Raw genomic sequence first — 17,808 nt, forward strand, 5'->3', positions numbered from 1 at the left:
CTGAAGAATGCCTTTTTCTTAGTTCCTTTACATACAGACTCTCAATACCTCACAGCGTTTACATTTTCCGGAAGCCAATTCCAACACACAAGACTTCCTCAAGGGTACTTGAGATTTAGGGAATGTTCATGTACCATTATTCAATATCTGAATTACCTATTGGTGTGTAGCGTTACTGAACAACAGTGCAGGGAGGATTCCATTGCCTTGTTACACTTGTTCGCTTACAAAGGATATAAGGTGGAGAGAGAAAAGATGCAATATTGTCAGCAGGACATACTGTATTTGGGCCAGTTGATTTCAGTGCACGGTAAAACATTTACTCCAGAATACGCTGCAGTGGTGTGCGCTACTATTCAGACAGTGACAGTTAAATACATGCAAACCTTTCTTGGGTCCCATGCCTGCTGGGCCTAGAGACCCAAGCTACTCCTCACTGATGAGCCCCAACAAGGGTGAAACATGTTTGGGGATGCTTGTGGTCTCGTGCAGAAGGGATGTGACCTAGCAGTTCAGGCTGGACTTGCCCTTTTGGGGTGGGACCAAGCCTAATTTGCATATGGTCTTTCCCCTTCTGTAATGGCTTGGCAGGCGAAGAACGGTGGTCTGGAGGGTTGCCCTGAGCAATGCCAGTGGTTAAGATTCAGTCTAAACCTTCCAGCCATCACCTCTTTGTTTTTGCTTTGTCACTCCGAGTGGGACGGGTATGCCCAGACGTGGCTCGCGTGCCTGCTGGGCCTAGAGACCCAAGCTACTCCTCACTGATGAGCCCCAACATGGGTGAAACATGTTTGGGGATGCTTGTGGTCTCGTGCAGAAGGGATGTGATTTAGCAGTTCGGCCTGGACTTCCCCTTTTGGGGTGGGACCAAGCCTGATTTGCATATGGTCTTTCCCCTTCTGTAATGGCTTGGCAGGCAAAGAACAATGGTCTGGAGGGTTGCCCTGAGCAATGCCAGTGGTTAAGATTTAGTCTAAACCTTCCAGCCATCACCTCTTTGTTTTTGCTTTGTCACCCCGAGTGGGACGGGTATGCCCAGACGTGGGTCCCGTGCCTGCTGGGCCTAGAGACCCAAGCTACTCCTCACTGATGAGCCCCAAAAAGGGTGAAACATGTTTGGGGATGCTTGTGGTCTCGTGCAGAAGGGATGTGACCTAACAGTTCGGGCTGGACTTCCCCTTTTGGGGTGAGACCAAGCCTGATTTGCATATGGTCTTTCCCCTTCTGTAATGGCTTGGCAGGCGAAGAACGATGGTCTGGAGGGTTGCCCTGAGCAATGCCAGTGGTTAAGATTTAGTCTAAACCTTCCAGCCATCACCTCTTTGTTTTTGCTTTGTCACCCCGAGTGGGACGGGTATGCCCAGACGTGGGTCCCGTGCCTGCTGGGCATAGAGACCCAAGCTACTCCTCACTGATGAGCCCCAACAAGGGTGAAACATGTTTGGGGATGCTTGTGGTCTCGTGCAGAAGGGATGTGACCTAGCAGTTCGGGCTGGACTTCCCCTTTTGGGGTGGGACCAAGCCTGATTTGCATATGGTCTTTCCCCTTCTGTAATGGCTTGGCAGGCGAAGAACGATGGTCTGGAGGGTTGCCCTGAGCAATGCCAGTGGTTAAGATTCAGTCTAAACCTTCCAGCCATCACCTCTTTGTTTTTGCTTTGTCACCCTGAGTGGGACGGTTATGCCCAGAAGTGGGTCCCGTGCCTGCTGGGCCTAGAGACCCAAGCTACTCCTCACTGATGAGCCCCAACAAGGGTGAAACATGTTTGGGGATGTTTGTGGTCTCGTGCAGAAGGGATGTGACCTAGCAGTTCGGACTGGACTTCCCCTTTTGGGGTGGGACCAAGCCTGATTTGCATATGGTCTTTCCCCTTCTGTAATGGCTTGGCAGGCGAAGAACGATGGTCTGGAGGGTTGCCCTGAGCAATGCCAGTGGTTAAGATTCAGTATAAACCTTCCAGCCATCACCTCTTTGTTTTTGCTTTTTCACCCCGAGTGGGATGGGTATGCCCAGACGTGGGTCCCGTGCCTGCTGTGCCTAGAGACCCAAGCTACTCCTCACTGATGAGCCCCAACAAAGGTGAAACATGTTTGGGGATGCTTGTGGTCTCGTGCAGAATGGATGTGACCTAGCAGTTCGGACTTGACTTCCCCTTTTGGGGTGGGACCAAGCCTGATTTGCATATGGTCTTTCCCCTTCTGTAATGGCTTGGCAGGCGAAGAACGATGGTCTGGAGGGTTGCCCTGAGCAATGCCAGTGGTTAAGATTCAGCCTAAACCTTCCAGCCATCACCTCTTTGTTTTTGCTTTGTCACCCCGAGTGGGACGGGTATGCCCAGACGTGGGTCCCGTGCCTGCTGGGCCTAAAGACCCAAGCTACTCCTCACTGATGAGCCCCAACAAGGGTGAAACATGTTTGGGTATGCTTGTGGTCTCGTGCAGAAGGGATGTGACCTAGCAGTTCGGGCTGGACTTCCCCTTTTGGGTGGGACCAAGCCTGATTTGCATATGGTATTTCCCCTTCTGTAATGGCTTGGCAGGCAAAGAACGATGGTCTGGAGGGTTGCCCTGAGCAATGCCAGTGGTTAAGATTCAGTCTAAACCTTCCTGCCATCACCTCTTTGTTTTTGCTTGGTCTGTGTAATTACTATAGGGCATGGATTTTTTCCACTATATGTCCTACAATCCACCACAGATACAGGCCCTCAAAGAAGCACAATACTATTATTTGGACTGACAAGATGGTTACCAGATTCCAGGAGCTAAAAGATGTTATTTTCACTGCTCCTGTGCTAGCGTTTCCTGATTACACTAAAGACACAGAGGTTATCTCAGGGGCAACACGCTCACCTTGGAAGCAAGACAATGCAGAACAATACAGGTTTGATCCCCGGGTCCACGCTTAGAAACCTCTTGGTATTAAGCACGCTATAAATAACCAATTATTTTAGAGGTTTTTTTCTCCCACACTCTAATGGCCAGATGATGACAGCACTTTTGACGCAACACAGTACTATGGTTAATAAACATTTAGCGTATTACAGTGGCATGTTGGATTATGTTATGCAAGGACAGTTTCCTTGCAATCAAGCATTGGCTGCAGCTGCCTTTACCACTGAGAAGTGAGCCACTACTGTAATGGGGTGTTCATTGACTCTGTATGTTGAGCATGCAGTCTTTGCGATATTGGAGAGGTCTAAATCTATATTGACTACACAAAATGCTTCTGCATATGAAGTAATTCTTTCGAGACCATCCATTTACATTGTTCGCTGTAAAACAGTGAGCGCTGTTACCTTTTTTTATTATTATTATTGTTGTTTAGTAGTCCAAAGAACTATTTACAACATTACACACAACAGTGTACATACAGCTTCAACTCAACAGTTAATCCTTTAGATATATATATATATAAATACAAGTAAAAAAGACAAAGACAAGTTCTAAATGAGCATAATGACATACAAGTAAAAAAGACAGTGCTGAGTTCTAAATGAGCGTGATCATATACTACCAAGATTCATGCTAAGACTTAACCTTAGGCTGACATTGCAAATAGCATACATCAGCAAAAATATTCAAACTGCCTAGTATTTCTTTATGATGTTTAAAATTTGACAAAACTTTCCAAGAATTCATAACAAAGGTGAGTTATCACTGTAATTGCAAATTTACTCTATCCAATACATCATCACCTGGTTACACCAAATGACCTTGTACATCCACATCAACAAGAGACAAAATCATTTGATGTGCCACAGTCCACACATTGTACAAGGCAATGATTAAGGTTTCAGAGGAGGTATTGAGACACAAGTTCCAAAAAAAGGTTGCAGCTACCCATTCAAACGAATGATATAAACAGCTCTAACGGGCTCTGTATACATGCTCCATTTTAGGGCAGGCAGTGAGCACATGTTGCACTGTCTCCAAGTTACCCTCCACTGCACATATGCCACACATACTTTGGTCGTATGCGAGCCTCCATTGTGAGCCATGAGTGGCTCTAACTGGTAGTTGGTTAATATGCATTTGTAGGCAAAATCTCCTCACCTCAGGGCTAGGACACCTTATTAGGTACAACTGAGGACTGCGATACCTGTAGATGATTCCAGCGAGATGCGTATAATTTTTCAGGACACTCAGATGATTGGTAGTGGCTTCCCAATCTTTGAGACAGGATTTGTGCTTAAAGGTCCTTTTGATAGCTTTATATCTGCCACAGGAGGATCTCTCAGTTAACCAATTCAGGGTAGAGTAGGACTTCATACACATGGCATTGTATGCATTTTTCAGCACTATTCCTGTTTTTACAGCAATGACATTTTGCCCGATGACATGAAGCAACTCACTAATAAGGTGTGACAAAGCTTGGAGAGGCAAAATATCTATTTGGAGTATGACAAGGGCTCTAAGCGATGTTAAGCCGAATTTCGCTCTTATATATTGAATTATGCAGGATGTAGGGAGACCCAATAGAGACCACCAAAAAAAGCCTTCAATGCTACCTTTTTAACAGAACTCATTCTTGACGATGATAAGGTGCATGATTGTGCTAATTATGAGGGCCATAAGGATAACATTCCTAAAGCACGTGACAATGCCTTAGATGACAAAGAGGTGTTATTTGTTGACGGGCCATCAACTTTTGACCAGGAGAAAGGTTAGCAGTATACTGGTGCAGTAGTGGTTCGATTGGTTGATGGTGATTATGAGGTTTTTGTGCAGCTAAGATTACCTGGCCACTACTCAGTACAGGAAGCTGAATTTATCGCCCTCAGTGAAGCACTCAAGGCGGGGCAAAGGTGCAGAGTGACAATTTATTCTGACTCGGCTTATGTAACAACCACTGTTCATTCAGGGTTGTCCAGATAAATGAAGGGAGGGTTTCGCACGGCAGAGGGGTCTCCAGTGCAGCATGCAGCACTTTTGGACCAGTGGATTCATGCTCATTCACAGCCCATACTTGCCGCAGTCATCAAGTGTGCTGTCATACAAGTGGAACAAAGCAGCAAATAAAGCAGAAAAACTGGCAACCTACTTGCCAGTACCAGACATTTCTGAGCACCCAGCCCTTCTAAATACGTTGTTGCAATTGCAGGTTCCATATACTGAGAGGTTGTTACAGCAGAGAAGTGGGAGTGCACATTCCCCAAATGATTTGGTGTGGAGACAGGTTAGCACTGGCACTGTGGTGATGTCCCAAGAACTGGCTCTAGTGGCTTTTGATCAATAGCATTAACCCGCCCACGTGCCTAAGCAGCACATTGCTGCTGACATACAAGAAGATTGGTATGTGCCTAATATCCAGGAAACTTTTGAATTATGTGTCACAATAAAGAATAATTGGGTCTATTGCCTTCCTCTGGCCCTGTTCAGTTTGAGGACTCAGCCCTGAAAAGACCATCACCTCTCTCTGCATGAAATAGTGACAGGGAGATGCATGTATACGACATTGTCTCCTGTGCGTAGTGGATCTAATGCTCACAGGGCTGCATAGATTTTGGGGATGAGTTTCATTCATATTTGACGCAGTTAACAAAATGTATAAAATACCTTTCTCAACAGATTGCCCCATGTCAAACGGAAGGGGGTGACAACAGAGCTGCACCGGAATCTGCAAGACGCCACCATTACAACTGGGTTCCTGGGGACAAGGTCTATGTAAAACCTTTGTCCGCAGGTGGAGCAAGCTGCGCTACAACAGACCTTACACAGTAGTGTATGCCACTCTGCTTGAAGTCAAAGTGACATAATTGTGTTATTGGGACACTTTTCTGATGTTAGGAATGCACCACAAACAATGCTTCCTACATTACTATTTTATCTGAGTGTTTTTAAACTGGTGTGCCCTTTTATGTATGAACAAACATTAAAATATTTTCTTTTTTTTAAATGGGGTTTTACTGTATGATTTTTGGGAATGTGCTTACTTTTAGAGGTACTTGTTTGTGATTGGTTTAACATTTATTTTTCTAATATGTATTTGCATTTTTTTTTTATTTTTCTCTGGTACTAGGGCTGCATGTTTTCAGCCTTTTTGGAGTAATATATTTGTTCCTCTTTTGTGTGGGTTTTTTTCATGGCCTAATTTTATGTTTGTCTCATGAATTTATATGGTTACGTCATATAAAGTGAAGGTGGTGGTGTAACATAAGGGGCTGTGAAAACAGTAATTTATTTGATGCTACAACACCAATTGATGATCGTCTGACCACAATAGTGAATTTTGAAAGAATGAGAATGTAAGACACACTAATATGGCAACTAAATTTGCGGGTCAAGTGTGGTCTAGATGAGGAAAATGAGTATGACCAATAAAAAGATGTGGTTTTTATTACCATGTCTGAAGTGCACTATCCAGAATTTAGTAACATTTGGTACAGCCATGCGAACTTGGTAGGAAAACAGAGGTATAATGGTAGTTGTTATTTCTGCTCTCTCATCCCCCATGCATTGGGATCACCCAGCATGCTTGTACCCCTGGATATTGTGACCTTGGATGGCCAGTGTTTTGTGCATTTAGCACTGTGTCTGGTCTGCAGTTTGTTCCAGGGGCACAAGGTACACATTGTATTGATGGACAAAGATGGAGAAAAGTATGCCAAAGATGCTAGTTCACCTCAGTGTAAGCCACGGCCCATGTTCAATTGGAGTGTTGTTTGTGTCAAACACATTAGAGAAGGTGGTGATGAGCTGTGCGGCAGGGGGAGTTTGCAGGGTTGGGAGAAGAAGTTATATGGAACATCAATAAGAACGGTTTCACAATATGGACAACATACATATCAAGACTAACATGGATTGAAGCATGTGAAACTCCAGCTAAGGTTCAACCAGCAGAAGAATATCAGTTCTGTTTTCAAGGGCATGGGACTGTTCCTGTGGGCACTAATATTTCATTGCAGGCCTTGCAAAAGGAATAGCGGCTCTGATAGATCTGTACTGGGTATGCGGTCAATAGGCATATCTGCATCTTCCTTCTTCTTGGCGGGGCACATGTGCACTAACAACATTGCACTGAGCTATCCTTGTGGTGCCTGAAGCTCACCTGACAGTAGCATCCAAGCATGGTGTATCACAATCCCTCCCAGTTTCAATCCAACCGGCCACCGTGAAAAGAAGCGGTTGGTGAAGTTGCAAAAGAAGAGATCAAATTATCTGTCCGAAGATTTGTCCAAGCTGCTCAAGTCAATTCTAGACAAACACTGGTAGTATACCAAGACAGAAGTGTTCTTTGCGTCTCTCCAGGCTGCAGCCCATGCAAAATGGCTGCACATCGTTTGATGGGAAGTAATCATTTTGGCAAATGACACCGAACAAGGTCCGAATGCCATCAAGAGTGAGTTGAGGGTGATCCTGTTGCTGACACTTTAAAACCAGCACATCTTATATCTTTTGAGAGTGATGGGAGGATGTGTGTACAAAAAGATAGGTCTGTCTTGTTGCAAGTACAACATCCAAATGGTGCAGAGAATAGGTCTCTGACGCATATCATAGGGGCCTTGCACAAGTTAAAGACTGGAATGGAAAGTGAAGTGGGTATGCAGACTGAAAATTGGTTCGATGCGTTGTTTTCATGGGCACCATACTGGCTTGGGGAAGTGGTGAAGATATTGGTTCCGATTGTGGCGCTCTTTCTGGTGTTGTTCTCTATGTGCCAGATGATACTTTTGTAATAAAGATGCAAGTACAACGCGGTATAAAGGAATGCACTTATCAGCTGCGAGAGTAGCACAGTAAAAGGGGAAGTGGCTCATTCTGATGTTTGTGAAATAAAATCCAATACAATCAATAATAAAACTAAATTCATAAATACAGGAGCAAAGGTAAGCATACATGTAGTGGTAGAACCAAAAGCCTGAAATAAGCCTTAAATGCCTGCTTTTGCAGAAAAAGTGGGTTAGCTTTTTGTCTACAGAAAAATCTGGCAGAGTGTGCGATACCAGGCCAGTACTGAAAGAAGTATTCAATGATTGTTATGTTCCAGCAACGAATAATAAATCCATGATCAGTTTGGTTCAAGGCTCTGATGGTGACATGGTCATAAGCGCTTCTCATTTGAACAGAGATGAGGCGGACTGAGCTGTTGATTAAAGTTCTGCCGGTCGTCTCTAATGCTTCAATTAACTAACTTTGTCCTGTGCGAATTGGGGGTAGATTGTGACATCAAATATTGTAATTGAGGGCGGTGTGGGAAGGTTTGTGGACCCAATCACAAGATATAATGCATGCTTTTCTTTAAGGGTCTGATGTGCAAGCACCAATCAGCTTGGTGTTAGGAGATTTTTTCATGTTGCATGGTTACTAATGTCATTCAGCTTGACTGTTATAAAAGACTTAGATTTAGGGGTGTTTCTTTGACAGCGCCTTTTCACGCAGTTCTGTTCTGGAATCTGTTTGAATATTGCTATCCCAGCTGTGTCTGCTCTCTGAATAAAACTGTGTTATTTCTTGCACCGGGGCACACTCCTTTTGACCACTTTTGTAATTTTTATTGTTAAATTCTGAGGTGAACCCCCCAACACATTTTTGGAGGCCCCCGCAGGACATCTCAGCCTTTCGACCGAGGTGTGGAATTTCCAGCCGTGCTCCCAGAGGAGTGTGGGACAGGGTCCATTGGCCAGTACGAAGAGCTCTAGTACGAGGAGGTCCGTGGGCACCAAGATCCCAAATATCCACCTGGTCCGGCGCTACATTCACTCCAACTGAAGTGCAAGCCTTTAAAGGGAGGCTACGGGGTCGAGAGAAGTGAGGAATCTCCTAAAAGGATATGTGAGTGTACCCGTGGACGAAAGCACAAGTGGTGGGAATGACTATTTTGATGGTGTATAGGACACACCCTTGTTACTGGTAGAGGGTGGAGGTAGTCTTAGATGTTAGGTCTGCCATTCAGATAGGGTGCAGGTAGATGGTGGCTCATCTGCATTAGAGCAGAGGGTTGCATAGTAAGTGTCGGACCATGTTAGACAAGAGTTGTTCATAGTGCAGGCAATTGGTATAGCGTCATCATTTTCTTTTCTTTGGGGAAGACTTCTTTTAAGGGACATGCCCGCACATGTTTTGTAAGTAGCAACGGTCTGTTTTTGTGTTGTATGTTTTTGTGTTGTCTGTTTTTGTGTTGTGAAAAGTTACTGTATAATGTGTTTTATGTGGCTGTGAAAAAACGGTAGGGCCAGAGCCGAAATAACTTGTAAATAGTTGCAGAGCAGCATAGCGTGAGTAAATGATGCAGTCGATTGAGAGGAGGAGTAACTGCTTTTTTCAACGTACTAACATAGGGCATTGTTGTTACGATGGTGGGCTTAGGAGAAGGCCATTCCTGTACTAATGCAATAAAAAAAGGCAGGTCTGTGGAGAAGGCCATTGTGTGCAAGCATTGAGTGTGAGTTGTGAAAGGGTGGGCCTGCAGAAAAGGCCAGAGCAAATGAAAATAGGGGGATCTAGTGAAGTGGTAAGTATAACATTGAGTGAGTGGGACTGATTGAAAAAGGTGTGAGGGTTTAAAGGTTTAAAATAATAGAGGGATAGAGGGAAAAGGGAGAGAAGAATATTTTAATAAAAAGGGTTAAGGAGGGGACAATGATGTCCTATTGGATGGATGCCCCATTTAATCAATATTGTGATGAAATATCAAAGTACCATTTTGAGTGGGTACATGACACAGTGGGAACGTGTTATAAAGAATGTCCAGAGGAGGAAACGTTCAATAAAGATACTTGGCAGCTACATACAGAGGAGCAAAGCTTAAATAGAGACAGGATATTCTGGGGTTTTGGAAATTGTGCAAAGAAAAGGAAAAAGAGTTGGAGAAAGAGAAAGAGGAGGAGGTGCAGGGAAGTGTACCACACCCTCCCCTCCCTATACGATATACCCATTATTAAAACCAGCTGCAGGTTATAAAAATCCTAAACGAGTGCTTCAAGACAAGGAAGCAACAACTAAAAAGAAAGAGGAGGGTGACACAAGCATTATTAGCAAGGACGAGGAAGGGAGGAGGAAATAACCAAATGACATAACAAAGAGCTTGCAGCAGCAACTTGTCAGTGTGTTCAAGGAAGCAGAAAAAGAAATGGAAAAGGAAATAGAGGAGAAAGGAATGGAACATGAGAAAGGAGCCATTGAACAGGGGTGGACAGCGGGACGCATTAAGTTTAAAATAGAGAAGTGGGGACAGGACTCGGACAATAGTGAAAATGAAACGGCAGAAGAAGGGCACACCATATCAAACTGAGAAGATAGTGGTGACAGCAATCATGGGCATGACAAAACAGACAGACACTATTTGACAGACAGGAGAAGGTAAAGGAGGAGAAATGAGAGAGAGGAGGAGGAAAGAGAAGATTACTGGGTGACTAGGTAAATAGACTTCGGAGTAGGAAAATGAAAATAGCGGTAACCAAGAGACCACATTGTGGCAATAAACACAGAGCTCGCGCACAGATACCGGTTTTACAGAAAGCGAGGGGCGCGGTTCATTAGATACCATGGCAGATCATAGACAGGGACAATTTAGTTTACAGTTTACTTTCATTAATGTCGAGGGCGAGCAAGTGGATTTACGTTTTTGAAAAGGAGACAGCGGGAATCCCATTGGCCATAGGAGATATAAAAAGTGTATAGGAGCGTTGGTTGGGGAGAGAAATGACAAAGTATGGCAACAGGCTGGATATGCCGGGTTAACATTGAGCTCTAATATACATGATGGAGCACCGTTTAACAACTATCGAGACATGTTTGGAAAGCTCTAATGCAGCTGTATCCAGATATGTCAGACATGGGTTCTATATTGGTTCATAAAATGAAGCATGATGAGGACCCCGCGGAATACATACGATCAATACAAGAAATGTGCACACAGGAAAATAAACAGTCATGGGAATAAAAAATACCCTTGTTTTACCACATCCTAGTAAGGGGGCTCCCAGCAGATTTGCAGACCTCTTTAGAAAGGATAGAGGGAAATGAGGCAAAGGGGTGGACTGAGATACAAGCAACAATTGAACATTATTGCAAAAGGAAGTACGAGAAGGATAAGGAGACAGTTGATAATGCAACATAAGCGGAAAACAAATTAGTTCTGAAGAAACTGGTGAAAATACATATGGAGGGAGCTGTACTGTCAGGGCCAGTTGACGTTCCAAAAACTCAGCAAGGAGGACTTCCGGGGGCCACAGTAATGCAGCCAGGAGGTTACTCTCAAGTGCCACTCACCCAGCAGTGGGGAATGGTACAGATGCAGCAACTACCCACATTCATAATGGTGCAGCAGCAGCCAGGGTTCATGCAGCCAGGTGGAGGAAATGGGTATCAGGGACAATATCAGACTGGGAGAGGATATTATGTATCCGGAGTGGAAATGGGATACAGGGAAATGACACCACATTTCGGAGTACAGTGCTTTGCATTTGAGAATTTCAGACATTTTGCATGAACATGTCCACTTATTACACAGGCAGGGCAACAACACCAGACATACATTACCTCAGCAGGTGCAGGTAAGGCCGCAGCAACAGCAACTACAGATACAGCCCACACAAACACAAGTTATTTCTACCCAGGGACAAGTGCAGGTACCAGGTGGGGAAATCTCAGGGACTCAAGGTACAGTGGGCACAGCAAAATGGGTAACAATACTGGGACAGAATACTGTGCACCCATACACAGGAGTGACAGTGGTGGGCGGTAACCCATTTACGTCATGTGTGAACACATTTTCCCAATAGGGGTGCCCACGGGGAGTGCCAGTGTGTCCTGTTCTAGCAATAACCTAAGACCCCCAAGAAGGAACCAGAGGTAGCAGTTCAAATAGGACAGAGGGGATTTTCTGTTCTTATAGATACTGGAGCAACCAGATCATGCATTAAGGAAGAAGGATTTCCATTATCTAACAAAGGTTTGGGCAAACAAGGCTTTTCGGGGACAATTTTGAAAGTTCCTCTGACAAAAGATATACCACTGTTAATAGGGACAAAGCATATTGTAGCACCATTACCATATTCAAAAGACACCCCCATCAACATTCTGGGGAGGGGCCTACTCAGCAAATGAAATGCCACAATTTTATTTTCATAGAAAGGAATGGAGGAGGAAGATTTGAATGTTTGGGAGGATACTTGGGGAAACATGATGAGATTGGAACAAATTTGGATACATAAAGATGAAGTTTCTAAGAAGGATTTAGTTATTAATAAATTAATAAAAGGGGAGAATAATGTAATAAAGATGCAAGTTCAATGCAGTACAAAGGAACACTCCTATCAGCTGCGAGAGTAGCACAGTAAAAGGGCAGGGGGCTCATTCTGATGTGTTTGACCTAAAATCCAATACAATCCATAATAAAACTAAATGAATAAATACAGGGGCACAGGTAAGTATAATCAACTTAGTGGTATAGCGAAATGCAGTGAACAGGCCTTAAAAGATTGCTTTTGCAGAAAAGGTGTGTTAGCTTTCTGTGTGTGGAAAAAGCCGTTGTGGCTGGTGACTATGATCACAGCCCAGTACTGAAAGAAGTATATAGTGGTTGTTATTATTCAAGGTCTTGGATTAGAGCTCACTGGTTCCGCCAACCAATAATTAATGCATGACCAGTTTATAATTCAAAATGACTTGTAAAATATGATTTTCTAATGGAGCCAAAGAAATCCCCAGCAGTTTAAAAATTCCCCGTAATACATTTTCCCTGGAAAATAGGTTAGAGTTTCCCCGATGTGCAACATTTGTGTAGCAGCGCATCTGTGGTTCAAGGCTCTGATGTTGACATGGTGATAATCGCTTAACATGTGAACTCAGATGAGGCGACCAGGCAGTTGATTAAAGTTCCACTGGTCATCTCAAATATTTGAATATAGCTGTCCCAGCTGTGTCTGGGCCACAAATTAAACTGTGTTACTTCTTGCACCAGGGTACACTCCTTTTTGACAACTTTTTAAATTTTTATTGGTGAGTTCCGAGGTGACCCCGACACACTTCGATGCTGTGCAAAGACTATACCAAACAGTGCAATGATGATGGTCACCATTGGGGCAGGAATGGCTCTCCCAGGTACAAAGCATGGGCAGGCTCAAACTGAAGACCCAAATAATCCACATATGGTCAGAATTGAAAGACCCCAATAACATCCATGGCCATTGACAAATTCCCCATCAGATCCAGAAAATTACACAGAGCACTGGGTTGATTTAGCAGGAGACAGGGACTGCATATACCTTACGTGCACTCCAGAGAAATATGCTCAGGAAGGAGGGAGTTTCCATCACATGTGTAGGGCATGGGTTCACAGGGATTAAGCGGATAGAGAGAGAAAGGGAGTTAGTTAATGGAGAATTAACTAAAGAGGGGAATGTTGGGATGCACGTTCAAATTGCAGCCCATCCAAATGATTACATTGTGGAAAATATATTAAAACATGGAAAACATGTAGAGGGCGGTCTTGGGGAGGGGGAGACATGTGTAGTACGGAAATGTATGCAGGGGATATTATTCATTTGCTTTGAAATAATGTTATATAGAATACATTGCATGTGCAGGAAATGTATAATATGAATTAATACTGCATTCAAGAGTGGCCTGAATCCTCATAGGCCGTGTCGAAAACACAATACAATGAGAGCCCCCTCTCTTGTTTCATCATCACATTCAAATTACCATGCACGGAAGGGAACACGCACATACACTCATATACAAATGTATCCAGTTAAACCTTTGAACAATTAGGAAGGGGTGCAAGTAGCTAAATTGGAGAATGGCTGCAGCCTGGTATGAAGACCATACTCATGGGAGCAAGGGCAAAGGTTTTATAGCTGCCAAAACACAAGCTGAGATTTAGGACACCAGCACCATTCAGAATAATGGTTACTCTTTTTGAACTACCAGATGTTTAGGAATATGATTCCTTCATAATTTGGATGGATTGGTGGGACACCAGGTTTACCTCTTGGGAGGAGTTTCTGATACAGAGGGCAACAGAGATAAACAATGTCCATGATTTGTACTGGGGAAAGCAAAGGGTGATTCCAATACTTATAAGATTGCAGCCGAGAGGCATAAGGGGGGTGCATGCGTGTCTGGGATGAGAAAAGAGTTGCTTTGTTTGGGATCACCAAGCTGAACTCGAAGTTATCTGCTGAGTTGATGTTGATGACAAGGTGCACATCAAGTGGTTAGGAGTAAAGACAGGGTGGTGTATTTTAAAGTGAAACCAATTACCTTACAGCACTTAGAGGTTAAGAGACTGTTAGCCACGTGTGAAGAAGATGGAGGAGAAGGTGACACGACCAATCGGAGAGGGACTCATATGTGAATATTGGAATGGAAATAGGTGGTAGCCAATGAGGGTAGGGGGTGACTACTGTATACTGAATGTGTCATTTATGATGAATTGCACGTTGAAAATGTGATGTTTGATTTGATGAAGGCAGAGAGCTCTGTGGTAGTGTACTTGTATAATACCCTATTGCCGTTTTCCTTTTTTTATACAAAATAAAGCTCTTGTTATTCTTGAATAAGGTTGCACCTAGCCTCATTCCCTAGCGACTTGTTTTTTCTATGTCTGGTTCTTGTGGAGTACCCCTATAATAAGCATCACTCATGCAAAGGAAATATATTTGCAACGGCATAATATTTCAAATAATCACACATTTCTTCATTCATGTTGCAACCCTTTCCCAAATACCGACACTGCACAACAAGCAACATGTGTTGCTGCATTGAGGGGAATTCCTGTTTGACCAGTAGTCAAAACCCAAATTCTGGCAGAAAGCTCTTTAAAACAAAGACATATCTTGCTGGAGCCACACAAACCTGTAGGGGTATAACTGTTATTACAAAATTAATTCAGACCACGAAATGACAGCTCTGCAATTTGTATTTTAGTATGATTCCTCTCTTATTGGTTGTAAGTCCCAAATTGGTATTGAAACAGAACAAACTTACCACAAGGACCACTTGTTAATACAGGACAATGCAATATGTCCAAAGCATTTCCCTCTCTATTCCGAAAAAAGGGAATGAAACCTGATACCACATATTTACAATTAGGACCCAGGGCAGGGGAAATAAGGCAATCAGCCGGCTTGGATTGCAGGTCGATCAAAATACGCGTTCCGAGCAATTTGAAGGCTGCACTGCCACACCACCATCTGTACCATTATACGCTCCCATCCCTACCTCCTCCAGTCTCCGATCATTCCCAACCCACAACCCCACCTAGTATATTCCTTCGGCAACTGTGCCTCCACGTCCCCACTGGCCACCATGCAAATGTAAGAATGGCTCCGCATGGAGCTCTGCCTCCCATCGTCATGGCGGCCATCTTTTTAAGTGTTTTATTTGAATGAACGGGGCTCCGAAAGTGCGCCTTATTAATTCATTTCGGATTGAAAAACCAGAGTGCTGATAGCAATAAAACCTGATCCGGCCGGCTAATAAGGTGGTAACAGTGCCAAGGCACATCGTTAAGGCCATCAGTGTGCTCCTTAATTATCTAATAACCATACTTCACACCTACATATGTTTTCAGCCTGTGTTGCTCAGAAAAACACTCATGAGAAATGCACATATCATTACTTGAAAAGGAAGCATTGCGTTTAATTTCCAAAATCTATTACCTTTAATGGAAATGAGCGCACCAAACAACTCAGAACTAATAAAAACAAGCTTTGGCTTTTGGGTTGGCATAAGATAGGCATTTCCCAGGCACTGCAGTCATATTATCTTATCTTGCATTTGTAGAGTACCTCCAGCTAAAAGTTATGGCGTTTAAGCGCTTTACCTGTCAGAGGGCAAATGAGCAGTATGATAGAACATGCAATAGTGGAAGGCAGGAGCAGCGTCCAGTAGATAGGTGGCTTGAGGGGCGGTGGATAGATAAGATGTTCAACAAGGAATGAAAAACAAAAGGTAGAGGAGATAGGTGTACAATATGACCGAATGTATCATGGCACTGAACTGTATCATATGTGATGCAGCACCAAAAGGAGAGAGAGCCAGCGTTCGATGCGCCATGGGGTAAGGTCTGGAATGTACTCACTTCATTGTGAGCATGGGCATATTGAAGCCATGACCAAAGAAAACAGACAGAAAGTCCCTCTACTTCCTTCCGTAGTACCCCCAACAATATACGGGAGGGGTTGTATGTCAGAAATCTCAAAGATATTATGGCAGTGCCTCGTAAATGCCTATCTAATGCCTAGACAAAACACAAAACATTTGGCTTAACAAATGCTTGTTTTAAACAGAAATCTGTGGATGGAAAAGTTGCAAGAATACACATATTGCTCATAAAGTAAGTGGTTGAAGGCAACCTTGATGAAATCCTTTGTAATTACACCACTAGTAGATTTCCAGCCTCAATTTAGCTTTTATCTTTCAGAAGACTGGTTAGAAATAACAATGGCACCCTCTTAAAACTGAAACAGATCCTGAGGGCTAAGCAGGTAGCGTGTGGGAATGGCCATAGAGACCGCCATACAATCTTGTATATATATTTCAATAAAAGTGTATTTCTGGTTTACATGAAAAACCTTACACACACAAAGAATCATCATACAAAAAGAATATATTTCTTGACTATAAACTTTTGTATACTGTATTCCCATCTAATGTTTTTGCATACACTTCATGCTCTAGATTTCTCGCCAGAAGCGAACAACTGCTAGATTTAAACTTACTTGAGAGGCATTCATAGAATGGACCCAAAATTATTCTCTCCGGAAAAGGTTTGGATTATGAACACATTTTCCAAAGATCTGCCCTCTCGCTATTCAAGGCAGATCATTCTGCATACAGGTGTTTTAAAGATTGCATAAAGTCCTTTCCCATCCAGAAGAGGTACATTTATAATTGTTTAAGGGTCTTCTTTCTTAGATGCATTTCCTCTAAATGTTTCTAGATGGTTTATTCTAAATGTCAAAAAACATGTCTAGTCTCCCCATCTGGAAACTTCTTCAGATATTTTCAAACTGTATTGTATTTAATCAATAATGTGCAATATCCTTTTGACAATTTTAACTTTTAAGTTCTATGTCAATAGTTTTGGCATATAGGCTGCACTTTCAGCACTACCTAATAGCCAAAGCTAAAAAACTGAAGAAAAGAAAAAGAAAAAGGAAAGGGGGACAAAATAGTGGCAGCATTTAAAAGGCATACTCTGGAGGCAGCAGAGCGCATCCATTGGTCCTCGAGTATCAATCAAAATTTGAGCCACTTCTCAGCATGTTAACTTTTAAATGGCATCTAGATTAAAGATGTGTTGCTAGGCCTTTCAGATCCATCTAAGGAATTTGGAGAACCTGGATTACTCCATAGTTCAAATATAATCTTTACAAAGAGGTGGATTTTGGTCACTACAAAAATAAAAATCACATGCCTTCCAATCACCTTGGTTCACCCGGTGAAAGTTGCGAAGTCAGGTGAAGATTTGTTTGTGAGATTGCTGGTTATTAAGTGTCTGCATCTTTGAAGCAAACCAGCTCAGGAACGATGACCTCATAGTCATGCAAATATATGAACATGTTTTTTTTTTTATTTAGATGAACAGTTGAGCTCTCGATGGCCTGGGGTCCCTAGTTGTGTTTTCCAACTTTGACCGGCAGTGGGTGTTGCCATGGCCGTACTGAAGCATACAGTTTTCTTAGTCTCAGTGCTGGACATGTATGGGGGTGTATTGCTCTCCTCTGAAAACTGCACGGAACTACCATAAATCACCAATGCAATTATAGAGCAAATACCTCAACTCAAAAACAGACAGACACAATAACTCACAGCCACACACCCTTTAGAAGATAATCAGCTCTTTACAGCTTATTT

This window comes from Ambystoma mexicanum, chromosome 2q (assembly GCF_040938575.1).
Source record: "Ambystoma mexicanum isolate Mex_15411 chromosome 2q, UKY_AmexF1_1, whole genome shotgun sequence".
Taxonomy (NCBI): Eukaryota; Metazoa; Chordata; class Amphibia; order Caudata; family Ambystomatidae; genus Ambystoma; species Ambystoma mexicanum.